The sequence below is a fragment of the Polyodon spathula genome, chromosome 11 (genome assembly GCF_017654505.1).
Source record: "Polyodon spathula isolate WHYD16114869_AA chromosome 11, ASM1765450v1, whole genome shotgun sequence".
Classification (NCBI taxonomy): Eukaryota; Metazoa; Chordata; class Actinopteri; order Acipenseriformes; family Polyodontidae; genus Polyodon; species Polyodon spathula.
Genome location: NC_054544.1, coordinates 12,183,685 through 12,205,376, shown reverse-complemented (window position 1 = coordinate 12,205,376; position 21,692 = coordinate 12,183,685). Strand labels below are relative to the sequence as shown.

At 36.9% G+C, this 21,692-nt stretch overlaps 1 protein-coding gene across 1 annotated transcript in view; it reads right to left on the bottom strand.

Moving 5' to 3' along the window:
- LOC121323074 (beta-1,3-galactosyltransferase 1) overlaps positions 1–21,228 on the bottom strand; it is an 86,476-nt gene extending 65,248 nt beyond the window's left edge. The window contains exon 1 of the mRNA XM_041263806.1: positions 19,488–21,228. The gene's annotated coding sequence lies outside the window, so the exon portion shown is untranslated. The remainder of the gene's footprint in view (positions 1–19,487) is intronic.
- Between the last annotated feature and the right edge of the window lie 464 nt (positions 21,229–21,692).

Genomic DNA, 21,692 nt, shown 5'->3' with positions numbered 1-21,692 from the left:
AACAGCTGCCTCCCAACCAAGATTCTCATGGTACCCCAGCCACCCAAGGAGCTAATCTTCGTCGTTCTAAATGACTCCGGGCTCAGGACGCACCTCCAGAGCGAATATACTGGAAGGACTGAACTTTATATAAACTTATAAAATCCCTTCTAAAAAACAGAAATGCGATCTCAGCAGGTAGCGATCGAGAATCACTATTTATTCTCTTTTGCAACTCTACCTCCGCAGAACCCGTCTTTCCTCCTTAAAAAGCTTCCCAGCTACGCTCAACCGTTCAGCAGCCCCAACCAGACAGATGGTAGTTTGCATCAGAGCAATTCATCCCGACAGCCAGCACTTCAAACATCAGGAACCGGCTCCAGCCAGATCAATTCAACAAGAGAACTCCTTGATTTTTCAAGAGATTGAAACTTTTATGCAGCCATTTGCTGACACACTATCCTCAGTCAATACCAAATTGAGTGATTTAGATAAAAGGGTGTCTGATATCGAACAAGAGAAGCAAAGCTCTTTCAGTATTCTTCTCCATTCCTGAAGTAATAGCACCAGTCGCTACAGCTACTTCCGGTTCAGCTCTAACATTGGTACCTTCAGAAGATCCTCCCATCTTCAACCTCACCACTGCTTCAACATTTGGTTCCGCCTCCCTAACCACAGCCAGGCATCATTCAATATTCCCGCAAATTCGATGTAATATAAGTGAAGGCAAGGACATTAATCTCGTTTCACTACTAATGGCGACATCAGAATTCCTGGATCACAGAGTAGTGGATTGCGGTGATCTGTCAATAACATTAAAATCAAGGAGATCCTAGATTACTCAAAAATCTAACACTGGGGGAATTCATCCTTGCTTTCTACATATTTAGAGACGTGCTATGCTCCGTTTATCCTAAACACAAAGCTGATTTAGACTTCTACCCATATTATATAGTGGACTTGTCTGTCAGATACAGAGGGACTATGTTCTTCGAGTATCATAACGCATTCTCAGCAAAAGTAGCAGCTATATTGGCCTCTGATAATGATTTAATCAATTGGGCTCTACCCGATCCAGATTTGTTTAACAGGATTTTCCGCGGTCTTAGAGCTAATGCATGTGGGATCCCTCTGCCCTAAGGCTGCTATAGCATCAACTTCTAAAGCAGAACCTGGTACTACCTCTAATTATTCAAAGAGATCCTTATTTCACAATCATATACATTCTGTAGCTCTTCCCAATCAATCCACGAGACAAGATAAATACGGTCACAGAATCAGAGTCGCAGGAGGAAGACAAATTTGCAATAACTTCAACACTGGTTTCTGTTCAGACAGGCAATGTAATTTCATTCACATGTGCAGCATGTGGAGATGCTCACGCTAACACAATCTGCCCTTTAAATCGCAAGTGACTGCCTCTGATGCTCATAGTCACCGCTCCCATAAACATTCTGACATTATGTAATAAACTGACAAAATCATCCTGACATCAGTTTCACCAATTACTTAATTGACGGATTAAAAAATGTTTTTTCAACCGGCCTCAGTCAAATTCCTTCTTCCTCGTTTCAAAGAAAAAACAGTCACTGTGCTAATCAAGATCCAGAGTCAGTTCGATTTCTCAGATGCATTTAAAGTAATGCCAATCTACCCTTCTCTTTGACACCTGTTCGGTATATGCTAGGAATTACTTTGCCACTCAATTAACTTTCGGCTGCCGCAGCAGCCCGAAGATATTTGACAACATGTCAGAAACATTATGCTGGATACTTCTCAATGCCTACCATGTTCCATTTCTGCTCCACCTGCTTGATGTTTTTTTATTGATCTCCTCTCCATCAGATCTGCAAGCAGAAGCAATTACTAAGCTTAAGAGTTTGTTTTTAGAAGTTGGCGTCCCGCTCTCAGTGGAAAAAAAACAAAACAATCAGCCCATTTTATTTGGAGATTTCTCGGAATCATTCTGGACACAAAAATTCGAAGCCAGTCTCCCTGAGACCAAACACTATCACATTTGATTTCTTATTCAGAACTTTCTGGTTAGTAAAACAATCAGAAAACGCGCACTGCTTGCACTGCTGGATCACTTCAACTTTGAAAGTTCATATTATTCCCAAGGGAGGACATTTATATCTTGACTACTTGCTCTTGCATCAACAGCAAAAAACTTTTACTCCTACATTAATATTTCATCAGAAGCTTGGAAAGATATTAAAATGTGGTCTGGTCTTATTCAGGACTGGAGCGGCTTATCCATGTTTTATGATGATTTCATCTCAGCTCCGCAAGACATGCCTTTGTTTACAGACGCATCATCTCTTGGATTCGGAGGTCTCTTAAAAAATGAATAGTTTTCTAGTATATGGGCCCAGGAAATTGAAAATCTATCTCCACATCTAAAATCCACAGCTCTTCTTGAAATGTACCCAATAGTTGTTATCTCAAGGCATTGGTTTTCTTCTCAACTCTCCACTTTGGTTTCCAGAGCAGGTCTTCCCCCGCAATTCTACACTTCTCATTCATTCAGAATCGGGGCAGCCACTTCAGAAGCAGGAGCAAAGATTAACCAGCATCTAATCAAAAATATGGGACACTGGACCTCATCAGCAGTCGTTCTTCACCAGCCAAGCTTACATTCGTTCTTCACCAGCCAAAACAGCATCTGCCCATCAGTCCATTGCTGGTATGTCCGGAGTGGGGACGACCTGTCTGCCTGGGCCACTGAAGGTTTCCTCCTAAAAATAACAGAATTAAAATAAAGGTTGTTTTTTTAATTTCCACTGTGCAAAGCATCTTCACATAGTCAGTAGGGTACAGTTACTAACCCCTGCATCACGTTAAGTGTTTTTCTTATGTGATAAATGTTTTCTCTTGTTTTTCTTCTTTTCTATATGCATTGGTGGTTCTTTTTTCTTCCCATAAATGTCTTGAGCAGGGAGCCGGGGGTCCATCCTTTGGAGGGGTGAGTGATTTCACTTTCTCCAGCCCTTTGTTAAGCATCGCTTCATTTACCTCATAGAGGAGGGTTCTCCATGAGTCAGAGGGGACCCCTGGCCAAACCCCTCCTTTAGCATGCATGACCCCTTGTCTTCTTAGCTTTCAGGTTCTGATGCCTCTATTTATGTGAGGTACCCCACGTGGTGGAACGCCTCGTTTGCCGGGTCTCCTCAAAGACTGAACCCCTCTTCTATAATGTTGGGCCATTGAAGAGTTGGAACCTCTTATGTGCTAATATTACTAATCAATGTTTTTCTTTGAGTCTCTTCGTACGTTGGGTCATCTCAGAGGCGGTGACCCCCTTCCTGTTTGTCGGGTCTCCTCAACGATGGAAACCCTCTTAATATCCGCAGGGCCTTTGAAGGACAGAGCCTCTCTTTATATGTTATACTAACTTTATGTTTTAAAATATCACAGCAGGTGGCCTTGTTCTGCCCCGTGAAATAAATATTAAAATGAAGGAAATAAAAAAAAGGATTGAACAAGAATCTAGCTGTGGATCCAAATATGGGTACTACAGATATTGCTGTTGTACTTTAATTAATTTATTTCATTATACGAGATTCAACAACAGCTACAAAAACACTTTTCTGTATGGGAAGGATTGCAGTTGTTTGTGGTTTTGAAATACAATGCAAAAACAAACAAACAAACAAACAAATAAATAAATAATTTATATTTAACTACATGCTGTTTTTCCAGTTTATTTACCATTACAAGTTTTGTTTTTTTAACATTAATAGTTTAATTTACTTTTCAAAAAGTGCTGCAAATGTCATTTTGGTGGAAGGACCATGGTATCTGGGAAAATATATAGTGATTGAAATATGCTATATACTACAGTGTTCCAATGCTTTGTACATCTACCTGACATGTTAGTGCAATACCCTGTGTTAACAGTGAAACATTATGCATCCATGGCTTCCCGAGCCACAGATACAGCTGGCCATGGTGTTCACCAGGACTGCATGACAATGACAATGGAGCACAATCCGCCCCCCACACAGTTTTAATCAGGTGCTCTATACTGTACCTCCTACATCTCCACAATGTTCTGTATGACACTGCACAAGCTAGGCAAAACTCATTTCTAAAAAATAACATCACTTTTATGGTATCCAGTGCATGCTGTTTTAAGCTTGCCAGATGTTCCTGCCAAAAAAAAAATATGGATTACGGAAGTTGTTTTTTGGAGCCCAATGTCTTCTCAGAGTCATGTACTGCATTACTCACTATGGATGGCTGTTAACTGCTCTACCTATATTTGTAATGCACTCTCGGAGAATGATTTTAAAAAAAATCAAATAAACCTGAAACAGAAAAATGTAACAAACAGCAAACTCTTTTTAACTTCTGCTTTATTAAGCAGTAGGTTGCCATATGCCATATGCCATATATATATATATATATATATATATATATATATATATATATATATACATACACACACACACACACACACACAGTGGCTCTCAAAAGTATGTTAATTCCAAATATAAAACAAAATAATTGACTGCATAAGTACTCACCCCCTTTGCTATGACACACCTAAATACGCTCTGGTGCAACCAATTGTCTTTAGAAGTCACATAATTAGTTGAATGGAGTCCACATGTGTGCAATTAAGGTGTTTCACATGATTTCAGGTTAAATACACCTGTCTCTGGGGGGTCCTACAGTTGGTTAGTACATTTCTTAACAAAAACTACATCATGAAGACGAAGAAACATTCAAAGCAAATCTGGAATAAGGTTCTTCAAAAGCACCAATCAGGGGTAGGATACAAGAACATTTCCAAGGCATTGAATATCCCCTGGAGCACAGTAAAGTCCATTATTAAGAAATAGAGAGAATACGGCACAACTGTGAATCTGTCTAGAACAGACCGTCCTAGAAGGACATTAGTCAGGGAGGCCAGCAAGAGGCCTATGGCAACTCTAAAGGAGTTACAGTCTTCCACGGCTGAGCTGGGAGACACTTTGCATACAGCAACAATAGCCCAGATGCTTCACAAAACTTGCCTTTATGGGAGAGTGGCAAAAAAAAAGCCATTGTTGAAAAAAACTCACATCAAATCTTGGCTAGAGTTTGCCTGAAGGCATGTGGGAGACTCTGAGACCAAGTGGAAGAAGATTCTATGGTCTGATGAGACCAAAATAGAGCTTTTTGGCCTCAACGCTAAGCGTTATGTTTGGTGCAAGCCTAACACCGCACATCATCCTGAGAACACCATCCCTACCGTGAAGCATGGTGGTGGCAGCATCATGCTATGGGGATGCTTCTCTGCATCAGGGCCTGGAAAGCTCGTGAAGATAGAGGGCAAAATGGATGCTGCAAAGGTCAGAGAAATCCTGGAAGAAAACCTGCTGAAGTCTGCAAGAGACCTGGGACTTGGGAGAAGAGTCATCTTCCAGCAGGACAATGACCCCAAACATACAGCCAAAGCCACACTGGAGTGGCTTAAAAACAAAAAGGCCAATGTCCTGGAGTGGCCCAGTCAAAGCCTGGACCTCAATCCAATTGAGAATATGTGGAAAGAGTTGAAAATTGCTGTTCACCAAAGGTCCCCATCCAACTTGATGGAGCTTGAGCAATTTGGCAAAGAAGAATGGGCAAAAATTACAGTGTCCAGATGTTTAAAGCTGGTAGAGACTTATCCAAACAGACTCATAGCTGTAATTGATGCCAAAGGTGTCTCTACCAAATATTGACTCAAGGGGGTGAATACTTATGCAATCAATTATTTTCTGTTTTGTATTTGTAATTAATTTAGAACAATTTGTAGATTTTATTTTTCACTTTGACATTATGGACTTTTTTGTGTTGATCAGTGGCACAAACTCCTAATTAAATCCATTCTGATTCCATGTTGTAACAAAATAAAATATGGGAAAGTCCAAGGGGGGTGAATACTTTTGAGAGCCACTGTGTGTGAGTATATATACATATACATATATATATATATATATACACACACACACACACACGTGTAACTCATGTGCTAATACATTGTATTTCTTTATTTTTTTTATCTTCTGCTTTGACTGCAGTGGATGCTACAACAGTAACCACATTTATATTTCTTCAATAGTCCACCCTTTTCCCCATAAACACACCCACAGTACCTGTACTAAGTCAATGGGCTACTAAATCAACGTTCTTGCACTTTCAAGCTTTACCCTTTTTCATGATTTCTTCTTCCAGACACAGTAAACATTAAACCAGTCATTACAGTAAAATATTATGGAGTAAAAACTACTGTTAACCACCCTGGCAAAAAGTATATGGATTTTATGTCTGGTCAAACACAGCAGCTGTATTGTTTTGTTGCACTGGTATTGATTAATGAGTATGGTACACTGTGCATGGTAAGCATACTCTGAATACATTATTTGATAAAGCATATTTATAAAACCCATTATCTCAATACAGTCTAGAAACTGTTGGACCCCTTAACCCCCTCTTATTTATAAAGCACTGCTCTTACAGTAGGTTTAATTCTGCAAGACAAAATTAATTTTTTTACAATTGCTGTGCATGTTCATATTCCCCCCCACATTTATTTTTTGTAGGATTCTGTTTTTAAGGCTGGCGTAATTTTATGGTGCCATTCAGGGGGTAGAAATCTGGCTTTCTAGGGTAAAAAACCGTTTGATAAGAAACACTGAAGACAGGCACTGTTACTCAGTGCTGCAATGTTGATTAATATAAGTTCTGTTTTAGCTAGGCATACTGCTGTGCTATGAACCAGATGTGCACAAAGCATTATGCCTTTAAATAACAATACATCTTTCTGGCTTTTCCATACGACCTGTCATGCAAATTTCAATACAATACAGTCAGAACTCTGCTATCCATTACCCAGATACACGTCAGTTGCATTTTACCGCCCTTGCATTAAGAATAAAATAAATCCCCATTATATATATATGTAACAAATGAATGCACTTACCTGTCACACGCGATTTCCAACTCCTTCACCAGTTTTCTGATACAAAGCCTATCTCTTCAGTGTTACAATTTATCTCAATATCTGTCACAGGCTGCATTTTCTAAAAATTATACCTCTCCAATGCCAAATCAGTCTGTCTTATATTGTGCAGTTACACAGTGCTCCCTCAAGTTTCACCTGACGAAAATGCAGCCAAAATACAGCTAAGAGACAAGGTAGGGTAATGTAACAGTTAATCATTAAACAGTTTTAAATACTGTAATTGTATCTTTTTTTTTTTTTTTATCTGTGATCTTTTGTTGCATTTGTGCATTTTCATTTGCAAGTGAACTGTGACATTAGAGCCTTATCAAGCACTATATTTTGCAATTTTGAATACTGACTTGGGATAATTTTAATTCTGGAAACTTTTTGATCTTTTGGTTTTGCTAAATTGCATTGCCTTTTATGTTTTATGTCGTTATGTGCATGGATAACATTATGATTTCATTTTGCCGTTAGGTCGTTAATGGGAAATTTTACATACAGCTACAATACTTATGGGTTTAAAAGTATGTACTGTATTACAGTTAACGTATCGCCTCCAGTTTTGGTAAGTGATATTTTCAGAATCATATCGTGCTGAATTACAATACTACTTCTGTTAAAAATATAGTACTGTACCAACAAAACTAATACAGTACATCTAAATGTAAGCCTATTTATTTTAAAACACAGTCCTTTCAAATACGTATTTTTCATATTGTAACTTTTTGTCTTCCCTGAAAAACAGACAGGGGTTGGAACGGGACAAAATGAAATAACCAGATATGCGTCAAACGCGTTTAACTGTCACTAAAGTTACAATTTTATAGGGTCGGATATGTGAGTTCTGACTAACACCATTTCATGACTACAGCACCGTTACACAATTCTATCTTAAAATGGAATGTACTGTACTGAAGCCAGCCAGATGGCCTCTCTCCTGCGGTAAACTTTGCACCAGGCCTCTGGCCTAGTTGTGTATGTGTAATATGGCATGTATTATATGGGTTAGGCTCATGCTATACTGAATCTCCTGCAGATTTGCTTTCATTGTGAGTTTGTTGTGAGTAAATCCCTAAGGAAGCACATGCTGGTTGGGTCAGGATTAGATATTGCATCATAGCTGGACCTGCAATGAGTGGTGACAGTTGTCGCTTTATTGCTCTACATCCTGGCAAGCCCTGTAGACCAATATAATGTTAAACAGTTACTATTAGATTAAGTTATAAAATAAACAAATAAACAAACAAACACAATTTCCCAGTGTAAATAGTGCATTCTTAAGTTTGGAGAATGGAAGCCTCCTTCAGATAAATGGTTTCCATATTGAGCTATAATAGTTCCAGACTCCACAATCACAAAGTATTGGGACAGTTGAATGGCTCACTTAATAATAATAATAATAATAATAATAATAATAATAATAATAATAATGGCACGTTCTCAGGAACAAATACTTGAAAATAGAGGGAATTCTAGCAAAATAACCCAATTATTTTCAAAATACATTTAATACAAAATGCTTATGTTTGCTCTCATGCTGGGCTCTAACCCTAGGGTTAGATATCAACAGCCGACTCATCATATTATTATGAACCAGGAGCAGCCAACAGAAATATGCATTCAAATTCCAGCTTGTTTTCAACTCACAGTAGTATTATAACTATAATTAGAGAATGCATTAGTTTTAGAGTGTTAGTTTTTAGAAAAGATAGGAATGGGTATTAACGAAATGTGAGTGTGTGCGTGTGTGTCCAGGGAGCACAGTCAAGAGGTATCCAATTTACATATACTGCATTCTAGCACCAGTTTGTGTAAAGGCTTCAAATGTGCTTTTTAATCTGCCAGGTACATTTTTAGATTTATTTTGTTTGTTACAGTCTACCTTTACATTTACTTTAGAGACCTTCCCTTTGGCATGCATTGATGGAATCTCTCTAGAACCACCTATTTCAAAACTGCTGCATACAATGAAGCCTACAGTTTTACAGAGGCATCTTCAAAAGGATTATAGAGAAAATAGCTGGTGCAGGTTCTGAACATGAGGACTTATTGCTTTTATTTTAAAGTGCCTGCAGCAGCTACTATACCACCCCCAATACATTAAAGTACTCAATATCGTACCAGTAAGGTGGCAGAAATGAATAGTGAACCTGCCAGCAAAGATGTTTTCCATTTCTTATGCACCATCCTGTGCTTTATCAGCACTGATTGGATTCCATGTACAGTCACTGGCACAGATAACAAATTATATCATCCAAGTTAATCTTGGGCCAAATTCCCTTCAATACAATCAATACATCACATCACATTATTGTCATATGTTACTCATTTGTATATCTTTGGAAGCTGCTCTATCTTGTTTACTCCTTCGGGAAAAAAAGTCTGCATCCGGCATACAACTTAGAGAAAACGAAAACTTTCTAAGGTCATCAAGTTATATGTGTGTTTCTGAATGGTGATAAATCACCTGCATAATGTAATTTAATTACCCTACTGTACAGTACTTGACAAATATTAGACACATTAAAACAAATGTCCAGTATTATTATGGAAATAAGACTCCCATTGCATAGCAGTTTGATCCATTCCTGGTAATACAGTCTTTTTTATTTTATTTTTTTTAATTATATCAGTGACTGGGATTAATGATTGCTGCTGTGCTTAAAACCAAAGACTGAATCCAGCAAATTCTCAGTATGTTTGTCACAAATGCCCTGTGCACACTGGGAGTGCTCAGCAGGCAGGCCTATTACTAATTACTAAAGCCAGGGCACACTGTAGCTTCTGTCAGCTTCTAAGAAACACTAAACATGAGCTAGTTTTACATTACTTAAATAGCCTTTTTTTTTTTTTTTTTAACACTGAAGTGCAAGGAAAAGTGGACTACAATCAGGGGTGTCACTTCACAAAAGGCTGGGGGGGGGGGGGGTAAAGAATGCATTTAGGGGCCCCCTCTCCAAAATCAAAAATAATTTTTTCACAAATGATTTTTCAGTTGCCATTACAAGCAGATCACTCAGACGAGGATTGGTCATGGGCGTTCACAAAGAGGTAATATATAAGTATAAATGAGAGCAAGTATCCTTTTAGAGTTGTTGTTGTACCAGCTCAAAAAGAGAACAAAAACTACCAGCGGTGTAAGTTTAGTTTTTCATTCCCCTCTTCGACTCATTAACTTCTTAGTTAGTTAAACTGGCTATTATAAGGGCCGGCGCCAGGTTTTTGTGGACCCTGGGCAATGGACCTTCAGTGGGACCCCCCCCACCACCAATCTTCACCCCAAATCAAAAATATTTTTCTTTCAAAGAGATTTTTATAATCAGTAGTCCCTCGCTAAACAGGACACGTCTGGAGACACGAGTTGTCTGATTTAAAAAAAAAAAAAATTAAATTAATAAATCTGTACAGTAGGCCTGTACACAAATCAAATGAATACCTGTAGCACACTCTCTTTTAACTCCAATATACCAGTAACACACAGTAAATCATGCTGCTGACTTTGACACATTACTGCACAATGTGAAAATAGTAAAATAAATACATGTTTAATTAAAACTACTGGTATAGGATTTCAGCGTCTTTTCTTTTTCACTGCACTGCATGCATACAGTTTAGTTGAGTGAAAACAAAACACTTCTAGTCTTAAAGACTGCTTGAGTAAGATAAGTGGCACAGAAATAGTACATTTACTCATATTTCCAACTTTATTGCTGCATGTGTGTGGGACCCCCTCTGGCTTTGGGGCCCTGTGCACTTGCCTGGGTGCTGACACCGGCCCTGGCTATTATTTTGCTATTTGCTTAATTGCTGTGACATGATAGATCTTATAAGCTAAGCTCTTTTACTGACAAGTTCCCAAAACACATCATAAGCACTTGAACATGATTATTAGTCAAACGTACCTGTCTCTTTTGCCTTTTGTAACACAACATACACAACAGCTGCTATTGTCAATTCTAAATTTCAACAAATGCAAATTATCGCAATAACTTGGGAGAGGCTGTTGTTATGAGGTTTTTTTTAGGCAGAAGAATTTTAAAACATAGTAGCATTGCAGCTTTTGGCAAGAAAAAAAGAGAAGGTTTCATTCAACAGCATTACATTAATGTCAGGCTAGTCGCTGCGATTTTGATGTACCAAAGCATGAACACTTTCCTTTAAGCCTTTTAACTTCTCACAGGTACTGCCATTTGGGGGCCCCCCGGCGAGCTTGACAAAATCCAGATTGTCCATGCTGGCGAAGAGACTGTTTACAAGCAAGAACAGTAAAAGGGGAGAGCAGGGGTGCTGGGATAGGGTGTTAGCTGCCAAAAAAACAAGGTTAATTTATTCCATGAAAAATGCATGGAGAAATCTGGAGTAGAAAATATGACACAAGCCTTCCGAATACACTACTGTAAGATGGAGCAAGTCAAAGAAAGAAAACTCACCCAAGAAAATGACAAGCAACATTGTGGCAAGATGTTCAAGGTGTGTGCAACATTATTATGCTTTTGTGACTTTATGTCAACATGCCACGTACGATAACATTTAAGAACAGTAAGTCAAGCCAAGTCTTTGAAATGCCAAAATATTCTGCATACCTCTTTAGAATCTGTAATTCAATAGGAATTTGATCTGCTCTTTTGTTTTTTTAAATGTAATATGTGTGATATTCACAGGACACACAAAATGTTCCATGACCTGATTCTTCAGCACATGATCTGTTTAACAGGATATTGAACAGAATGATCTCACTGTACCAGACATATGACTTTGATGGATGGTAAGGAAGACTTTAAAAGGTTTGTATAAATGCTAGTCTCAAATCTGTAATGTGATTAGTCAAAGAACAACAGCATTTCTTGGCCTCTATGGCAGCTGTGTCCAAACGTTAACCCCGGTAATACTTCACCATAGTTATGTGTTCTTTTCCATGCACAAATGTGTGTTTTATAGTTATTTCATTATGTGTTTCTAAACTAAACTTGTACTGTGTTATACTAGTTTCATGTTTATAAGAAGATACATTTCAGGCAAATTTGTGACATTTCCTTTACTTTATAAAGATTTTTTTTTTTTTTACTCAAAAAGAGCTTAAGAGAATATTTAGCAGAATGTCTGCAAAATATATCTTAGTGTTTTTAATTATACCACGCTTCAATGTGAGGATATAGGAAATACCTCCATTTGGAAAATGTCTCATATAAATACTGCCTAGATCTACATTTGCTTTCTTAATAAAGAATATCTTTATTCATTACACCATTTTTTTTCAAGACCATTACAGTTTCACAGGTGTACTGCTTTTCTCTAACATTACAAATATGACTTTAATCTGAGCAGTCTATTAGGCCTAATAATGTTGTTATAATGAGCAAAATTAATAAACAAAGAACTCATGTCAAAAAACTAAATACAAAAAAGAATGCAGGTAGCCTTGGCAACGATGACTTGCAACAGAGACAAGAGAATAGACTGCATCACTTATAGTACTGGTATATTGATTTCAAGAACTTCTATAGGTATTGCTATGATATACTACAGTAACTCACTACAGAATCAGTATAGCTGTTATAACCCAAAATCATAAAGGCTTTACTTTTTAAATCTCAGAACCACTCAGCTTCTATCCTTCACTGAAATTACACTGGTGTGTTCAAAGGCCTGCCCATTATTCCAATGAAACCGACACTCAAAACAGCTGTCTATATAATTATTAAAATCAGGGCTTCAATTTCATTGTTGTGTGCTGGAGGGATTTCCCCCCTGTGCTGCTACCAGTTTTAGGGGGGAATGGCAAAAGAAAAGGCACTTTTGGATATTAAAAAAAAAAAAAAAAATTCACACTGGTGTTGCTTTAAAATAATTTAAAAAAATTTAAAAAAAGACTTGTCATACATAACTGTACGTTACTTTGGTCTGGCCTACGCTTGATCTAAAAAAATAACTTTCTTTTTAAATAGTAAATCAAGCTGTCAAAAACACCTTTTATAATGTTCAGAATGTGTAATTGACTGGTTTCCAGTCCTGTTGACTGTCACAAGTATATTGAAAACATCACATAATTGCTGTAACTTTAGGGCTGGCTGTATGTAACTTTAAAAACCACCTTTCTCGTGAGCAGAAACAGCCCTCGACAAGGTCTTTGGTGATTCAATTTTCAAGATCTCTGATGTTTAAAGCTGTTTGTACTTAATAAACGTTATTCAGTCTAATTCAATAGGAAATGTGTCCTGCTTTGGCTACATAAGCTGATAACCCTATACAGTTCATGATCTCGGCATAAAATACACCAGGATGTTATGCTTATGGAAGGCTTTCACAGGAATCACCAAAAGGAGTGGGTCCTTACTGTATTATTTTATCATTTTAAAATATATAGCTGTGCTGCTAATATAGTACATTTATATTTCTTACACATCTTTAATATTTCAAATGTTTGGTATGAAATTTTTTCATGTTCTAATATTTTTTACAAGCTGACAAATGTATAATACTAGTAGAACACTGTATTTACCAAAATATCTCACAAATGACAACACATTACATATAAAACCTGGTGGCTAATGTATATTAATGTCTGTCCTTTTACCCCAGGCAAACACATACTTGGCAATTGTTGTCAATAAATATATTTATTTTTCATTTAGCAGAATATTTCTAGACATGCCAGAGGGATGGGGTGAGAGGAATGACAGGCTCAGGTCTGTTGTAAAGAATATGGTTTGGATGCCATAACTAAAACAGAAGATGATACTATTTTGACAAAGTCAAATTCTGATGGGTGTTTGTCACAAAGTGGCTGAGTAAATGCAGGTGCAGGGGTGATGCAGTGTGGTAATGAAACATCCGGTTTGGAAAAGTGGTGTTTATTTTTTTTGTATCCAGGTCTGGTTACCAACAACAATTATAATAAACAATAACGAGTTTGCAGACCCAAACAATAACCCACATATATCTGCCCCACAATTGTACATACACGGTCACCAGTCCTGGGTGAGTGCAGTAGTGCTCGTTGTGGGTGATACAGATTATTTGTGACAGTTGTGCAGTGCTGTTCCAGCTTTAGTGCTGGCCCTCAGCAACAGCTCCGGAATCGTGTTAGCCCTCCAGTGTGGTGTACCAAACAAGAAGATTACACGCTGACAAACAAAAAAACACTCACCATACTGCTATTGATGCTTAAAAGGGTCTCTCACAGTCCTTCTCAGTTTATTTTACAAAACCAAATGCGAAGGAACAGATCACCCTTTTTGGCTGGCCGTCTTCCCTTGAACCCTGGGAAAGAATTGTCAGACCACCCCGTCCAAGGAACTTTATTCTCTCTGCTTAGTGACCTCACAGGTCAGAAGGGAGATTTACAACCTAGAATCATTGTATTTCTGTCACAGTGTTATATCCTAACTTTAATCCTAACCTTATTCCATTTTAGCATTTCCTTCTTCCATAGTCAATTGACTGGTGGTGCTATAATCTGACCAGCAAATTGTAATGTCAGAATATTGTGATGGGCACTACATGTTTTAAAGCCAAAACTTCCCAGTGTGGGCCAACTAGGGGCTGAGGGAGATGGGGGTCTCTCGTAGTCAGAAGTAGATGGCCGAGATGCAGATGAACATTCTCCTTCATGAGAATTCCTTGAAGATGCTGACTGCTTAGCAAAAAAACTTCAGATTGACAACTGACTTGCTGTTATGCCCCTTTTACTTTTATTTATTTATTTTTTGTTTACTTCATTCGGTTTCATCAGTTTCACTCAGCCATCAAAAGGTTTTGATGGAGAAAAAACAAATAAAGACCTGTGCTTTACGTCTTTTTGATGACTTCGGACAGGGTCCGACATCAGACTGGAAAGGGAAGATTGTAATGTTGGACCAGAATTAGGCTCAGGTAAGATATGAAGGTAAAAGCAAAGACTGTTTTGCAATTAACAGCTTTCTCTGAGTTGAGTTATGAAACAGAATCAGCTAAATCTGTCACCTGATTAAAAATAAAACCTGGAAACTTCAAGCCCTATTTGTGTGTGTGTGTGTGTTCGCATTTACTTTTTCCAAAATGCTTATTTTATTTCTTAGCAACATGGACCTCTGTTAATATGGGGCATAACACATTATTTTAAAATAAAATACAGTGCATGGTGGTATACTATCGTATTCAGCTGGATTAATTAAAAAAAGTTTTTCAGTACAGTTCTCGAGATTGGTTATTTAGTGTGGACAGGGCCTAAAAGTAAATCTCCTTAAAATTGCTGGCAAAACCAACTATGAGGCTTATTGCTGTCACTTACAGGACTGGAGTATACCTTAATCAATGCTGTTATATTGCAAAAAAGTGTTGTTTTTTTTTTTTTTTTTTTAAAAACATGGAAGTATTTCACAAATATGCATGTCTGTGTCCCTTTCCATTCCTTGCGTCCACTCAACACAAGACATAATATGTTTCCGTCCAATGGATTTATTTTGCGTCTAGGACTCCATGCTAATAAAACTATTTTTACTCTGTACAAAGGTTTACATAATGTATTTCTGCATTAAAACTTTAATCTGAATTGGTCTTATTAAAGATTCGCTAACCCTAATCAAGCATCATTTAAAGGTGGTACAGCCATCAAAGCAAATACTGCAACTCAAGATTTCTAGTTTCTAATACTATTCTCTAGTAACACTTGAGGTTATAACTCATACAGCACAGAAGTGGAATATGCCGCTGTGAATGGAGGGGCTGTAGGTACTAATGTACTATTTGTACACGTCTCCTGCATGCCCAGTTTCTGTGAAGAACATTAGGAATAATTAATAGCTGGCATTGTGCTTAGTAAACACCAAATTGCTCTTTATTTTATGAAAAGGAAAGAAAAAGGGTTAGCAGTGGCTGTTCTGAAGAACTACTATGGGAAAACGGGGGGGGGGGGGGATTGGGTTAGTGGCTGTAGGATACTGAAAAATGACAACTTTACTGAGGCAACTAGAAGCTTTGAGGGAGGAAAACATAAGCAATAAACAAGAATTTAGAATTCTTTCAAGCACATAACTTCTCTATTAACAAAACCCTGTACCACCACAGTTGTTGTGAAGCATGTGCAAATTTGCCAGAGTGACTATTAATAAAGTAGTGCTGTGCATGCTGGTAAACAAAATCGCAGAGCCTCACGCTGCTCCAGTATAAATGGATACATGGAAAAAACAAATGCCTGCTCTGCCACAGTCTAAATATCCTTATATTTTTTTTTTTTTTTTTTAGATCTCACCCTTGTAGTGCTTTAAAGCTGCAGGGGGCATGCTAAAACTGCCAGTCAGTGACTTCTAAAGCCTGGTCCACAAGGCAAGTCTCAAGAAACATACAATATTTTGCTTTGTGAACTGAAGATTACTTTTTGAGTAAAGAATAATTATGTAACATTTCCCGGGATATTTCTTCTTGTAATCAGTGACAGAGCAGCGATCATGTTATTAACATATATGGTCCCATGACAGCCATCATTCTGGATTTTGATGTTAAATTACATAATAGATGGCAGTCTAAAATGCTGCAGAGCAGAGGCAGTGTTTAGTTCTACAGTGCTTTTGCTCTCACACCCTCACACTTTTCCATGAAATATTCTGCATACTCAGTGCTTGCTGATGACTATAAAACTGGAGATGGTGCAAAGTACTTAAAAGAATAAAGGGTCATGCCCCACATCTAAAGTGCTTCTTGAAATGCATATATAAACAAGATAGAGAAATAAGAGACCATGTATTAATCAGTAGGTGTTTTTTGAGGATGTAAGGTTATTTTTTGTGTTTTAATAATTCCTTAAGCAAAAAAATAAATTAAGTTATTTCAGTACCATTAACATTCAACACTAAATGTAACAATGTTTTCTACTCATTATGCTAGGTTTATTCTATTACCAATAAAGCTTTTTACAACAGTGCAATTACTACTGGAATACAAAGCAAAAAAGTTTTTCATTCCTCCTATGTGTAAACAGTATTGTATACAGTAGAAGACAAACAAGTAAAGGGGAGTATTTTTTTGATACATTAACAAGTGAAAAGCAAAGATAAAGGTTGCCATTTATTAAAACATGTTAAAATATGAGTTTGTTCTCAGACAAGAGAGAGTTATCTGAACCAACCAGGTTGAATTAAACCACTTATCTTACAGAAACCCAAGACCAAAGAGCTGGCATACTTACTGTGCATAACTTATGACAGAATACACTAGAATCAATAACTACTCTCATTGCATCTATTGACTGACCCTTAACAGTCAGTGTGCACTAATTCAATGTTTTTTTCTCTGTCAAATAACTAATATCTGAGATATTTGAAAGCCACATACAGTACAGTATTTCCCCCAGGCCATAATGAAAACCTCTACCCTTTAGGGAATGGTATTTCATTGGCTAATCTTAAACCAAATCCATAACCCTCTTTCTCCTAATAAAACGATTTCAGACGACGAGCGGCTGTTTGGTAATGGTCTCCGTAAGATCTGTAAGCTCTCCAGAGAGAACTGAAAGGAGATCTATAGATACACCCTAGGTTGTTTCACAGATCTCCTGGTTCATGTTAGCTTTAGTATGCACCTGACAATGGATATTTGTAAGTTAATATGAACCAGTTTAGAATTAGAACAAGGTAACTACCATTTGTAACCATACTCTATAGTTGGGCTACTTGTAAACAGGTCCACAAACACCAATAACTTAAACTGTATCATTTACACATATTGACTGTACTAAATTCACAAAGTACAAACTTAGAACCCAAAACTAAAAACTAACATTCCCAAATTGTGTAATTGACTGTCGACTGTGAAGCAATATTGTGACTCATATGTCTGTGTTTAGGCAAAGCTGAACATTTACAGCATGGTAGTAAATGATCTGAAGCATGTACACCTTATCTTATTCTTTAGCTTTACTAGATTATCAGAATACAGAAAAAATATTTATGGCTCACTGTCACTGTGTACCCTGCTTTAAAAACAAAAATCTATTCATTGATGAATGAAACTTTGAAGCAAGAAATCCTAACAACTTGACTCCTCCCCAGGGCTTGAGAAAATCAATGATTTGAAATTAAAGTTAGAAGAAAGCCTAAATCAAATTAAAGAAAAAAGATGTTTGCAAGATTCAGAGGCCATCAAAGAACTGAGTTGCCTTCAAAAACGTTCTCTATTTCGCCAAATTAATAAATCTGTTTGTAGTTTTACACAATGTAGTTTTATTACAAGCTGACATTTTGATTACACAAATACATTGGAATTAAAGTCTCCATTGAAATGACTCGTAAGTCAATTATTGAGGACCTCATGATGGTTTCTACTGTAACATTAGCTGGGGAAATGTTCTATGGATATCAGTGATAATAACCTGTATCACATCATAATGGCAATCTTACACACAAAGCTGTTGATATATATATATATGTGTGTGTGTGTGTGTGTGTGTGTGTGTGTCAGTTTTTGTGACTGGAAGGTGCCCACAATTAACATCATCCACTGAAACTATGCACTGTAAGCAAAGGCAATATTTGATTAAAGACTAGTGCTGAAAATGACAAACTGAGATTTTAGTTGTGTGTAGACAATAACTTCTTGCTTTGATTATTCACAATACAAAGCTCACTGGATGAATAAAACATCAGCTTTAGTAATATCCAAACATCGGCTATAATATACCAACATCCATAATACAATTATATCATTAAAAACGCACAGTCGATATCCCATAAAACTTAATCTGCAGTATGGTCAATCTGTGTGTGGCTTGATGATTGTAAAGGTACCTGTAATTAAGTTCTGTCGTATAGATCTGTTAAAGATGGTCTAAAACACTAAATGCAACATAGTTAAATCTAAAATGAATGAAAATCCACATAGAAACTTATGGTTTTTTTTTTTTTTTTTTTTTTTTTAATTGTTTAGGTTTTAACACAGTCGTTTCATTAAGTTACATGCGGTGCAACTTGCAATAACAGTATACTACTTATAGAACAGTAGATCAGTGAAACGAAGAACAGTAGATTATTTTGTATATCTAACCGGCTGATTTGTCTGTGTCCTTATGAAAAAAAAAATAGAAAACAACAAAAGCAGACTATAAAAACGAACATCCCTTAAAAGTAGTCTTTACTAAACGAATTAAACTGTGTTTGGGATGGTAACTCCAACAATGACTCAATCAAAACTGTGAATCAAATATCGAAACCCGGGAAATATCAACCTCAGCAAGAATGACACGAGTATTGCAACATCCCCACATGTACAGTGAATGTGCTAGTATTTGAAGAAAAGTGCGTGCGAAAATAACTATTATTATTATGAAGACTTGCAAAAAAAACAAAAAAAAACAAAACAAAAAAACCCCCAAAAACCAACTGATAATCAGCGGTTAAGTGGCAGCACTATATCCTCTTTAACGGAATATGTGAAGGTTAGGAAGCATAGTTATAGCTGGAAAGCTATGCTAGTTGCAGGCAAAATATTTAATCAGCAATGCTGGAGCATAAAAATAAAGGACGAACCATTGCGTTAGGAATAAACATCTCGCACGTACCCGCTTGGTTATTGCAGCCATCCCGCAGAGAATAGTGCAGTGACTCTGAGTCTGACGAGTGTACCCAAATCAGCTTCTCTGCACTAGCTATACGCCTCAGAGAAACACAATAGGGACAGCGGAGCATAGGCTAGGCTTGACAAGGAAGCTGTCCAATCAGAGCCCCAGCATTTAGAGTCATAGCCAATCCGTCTAAGAAATGCGGCTGATATATGCAGCACGGTAGACTGTCTCTGTGAAAACAAGAGAAGTCGTTATTCACTGAGAATGGAGGTCTTTGTTCAGTTACATTTTGGGTACCATTCTACCGTATGTATATTTATAATGGTTTTAGGCCACTGTAATTTTGTTTAGTAATTAAAGGTAGTTTTAAGTATCTATCTGTGGATCATCTGTCCAACAATATCAGTCTTAATTTCAGTACCACACCTGGGCATTTCTGTACACACATCACAAATGAGCTTGGTCGATATGTTTCTTTTACTTTCCAAATGCAGTTGAATGTGATTATTTTACAGAGTTCTTGAAAATGTGTAATCAAGTTAGTTTGTCCTTCTTTGTTTATTGCTGCAAACTGCCAGTGATATAGTATAAAATGCCCACACTGGGACCCTAACTATTACAAGGCTAGTTGAAATGTACAGGACTGTGAGCATTGTAGAGGACAACAGAAACTTTATGTACAGTTACCATTGATTGACTTTTAAAATGCACTACACGCATAACTGCTGCCAGCACAATCCCACAAGGCATGTCTGCTGGAACCTTTGGCCTTAAAAGAAAAATGTCCATTTGGAATATGGTATACCGGGCCATTAAAGATTTCAAGTGTTTCCCATACTGTCCCATGGGTCTGACTCTTCTTGTTGGCTGCCAAAAGCACAACCATTGACTTGACTGCTAGGCCTTGATAAGATATCCAAACTCATTTACAGATGGTCTGTTTTACATTGCCTAAGGTATTAAAAAATTGTGCTACCAGAGTTTGCATTCTAAAAGTGCAACTCTTCTCACAATGTAAGCATACAATACCTTTAAAAATAGTGAAATTAGATTATCAAAATAGCAAATTACACTACTGAATATTTTGTACTGCCTCAGGAGAGTGGATCATGATGTCATATTGTTGAGAACATTATTTTCTTCAACAATATGACATCACAAGGGACTGGAACCCACTTAAAATTGCACTCATCCATTTATCTACTATAGTTGTAACATAATAATGGGTTTCATAACACATTCTATTTGTGTAATGTGTCCTTCGGTTTACTAATTGTTCATTCACAGGCTTCAATGTCCATAGTGACTTTCTTTCAATGCATTGCGCTGTATTTGGCTGAAACAATAACTAACATAATCCATCTGTTATATCTGTGTCAAAACAAAGAACCTCGAAATTGTAACGTAAGGTTTAATCTGGAACACTGTGCCATTCCTAATGTCACACAACTGTTATACTGTATTCTTTATCTAGATTTGTGATGGATTCTAAAAATGTGGCATATATTATATTAACATCAAACTATTTTGCCTATTCTAATCTAGAGTCTTTATATTTATTTATGTGTGTATTTGTTTATTTATTTACATATTAAACATTCTAAAACAAACAGTGGTCAGTGGTGTATGTAATCCAAATCATTTAATTGAATTCCATATTTCCTTGTATAGTTAGAACAACTAAGTTTGAAGCAGGTCCATTGATTTGAATGAACCCACTGATGTCACATTTTCAAAACCTGGTTTATATTTATTGGCAGCCATGCAGAGTGAGGCTTTATACAGTATATATATATTATATATATATATATATATATATATATATATATATATATATATTATATATATAAATGATGCTTTCCATCTGTCCATCCATCCTTCCTGCTTCGTAGTTCACAAGCTCAGTGAGCCAAGAATGTCATTGACACACATAAAAAGTAACATACAGTGTAAGGATTGTGGAAAACTGTTGGCATTTGACTTCCAGATCCAGGTCACAGAATACTTGACCAAATACAGTATAATATTATGTATTATTTGTAGGGTAATAGTGGTATATATAGTAACAGTATACATGATTATATGTTATTATTGTCTTTGCTTTTTATTTTGTTTAAGAATGAAAATGCTAACTCCTACCCATTCAGCATTACTTTTATTAATTTACTGATTTAATTTGTTGTTTGATTGAAAATTTGCTTG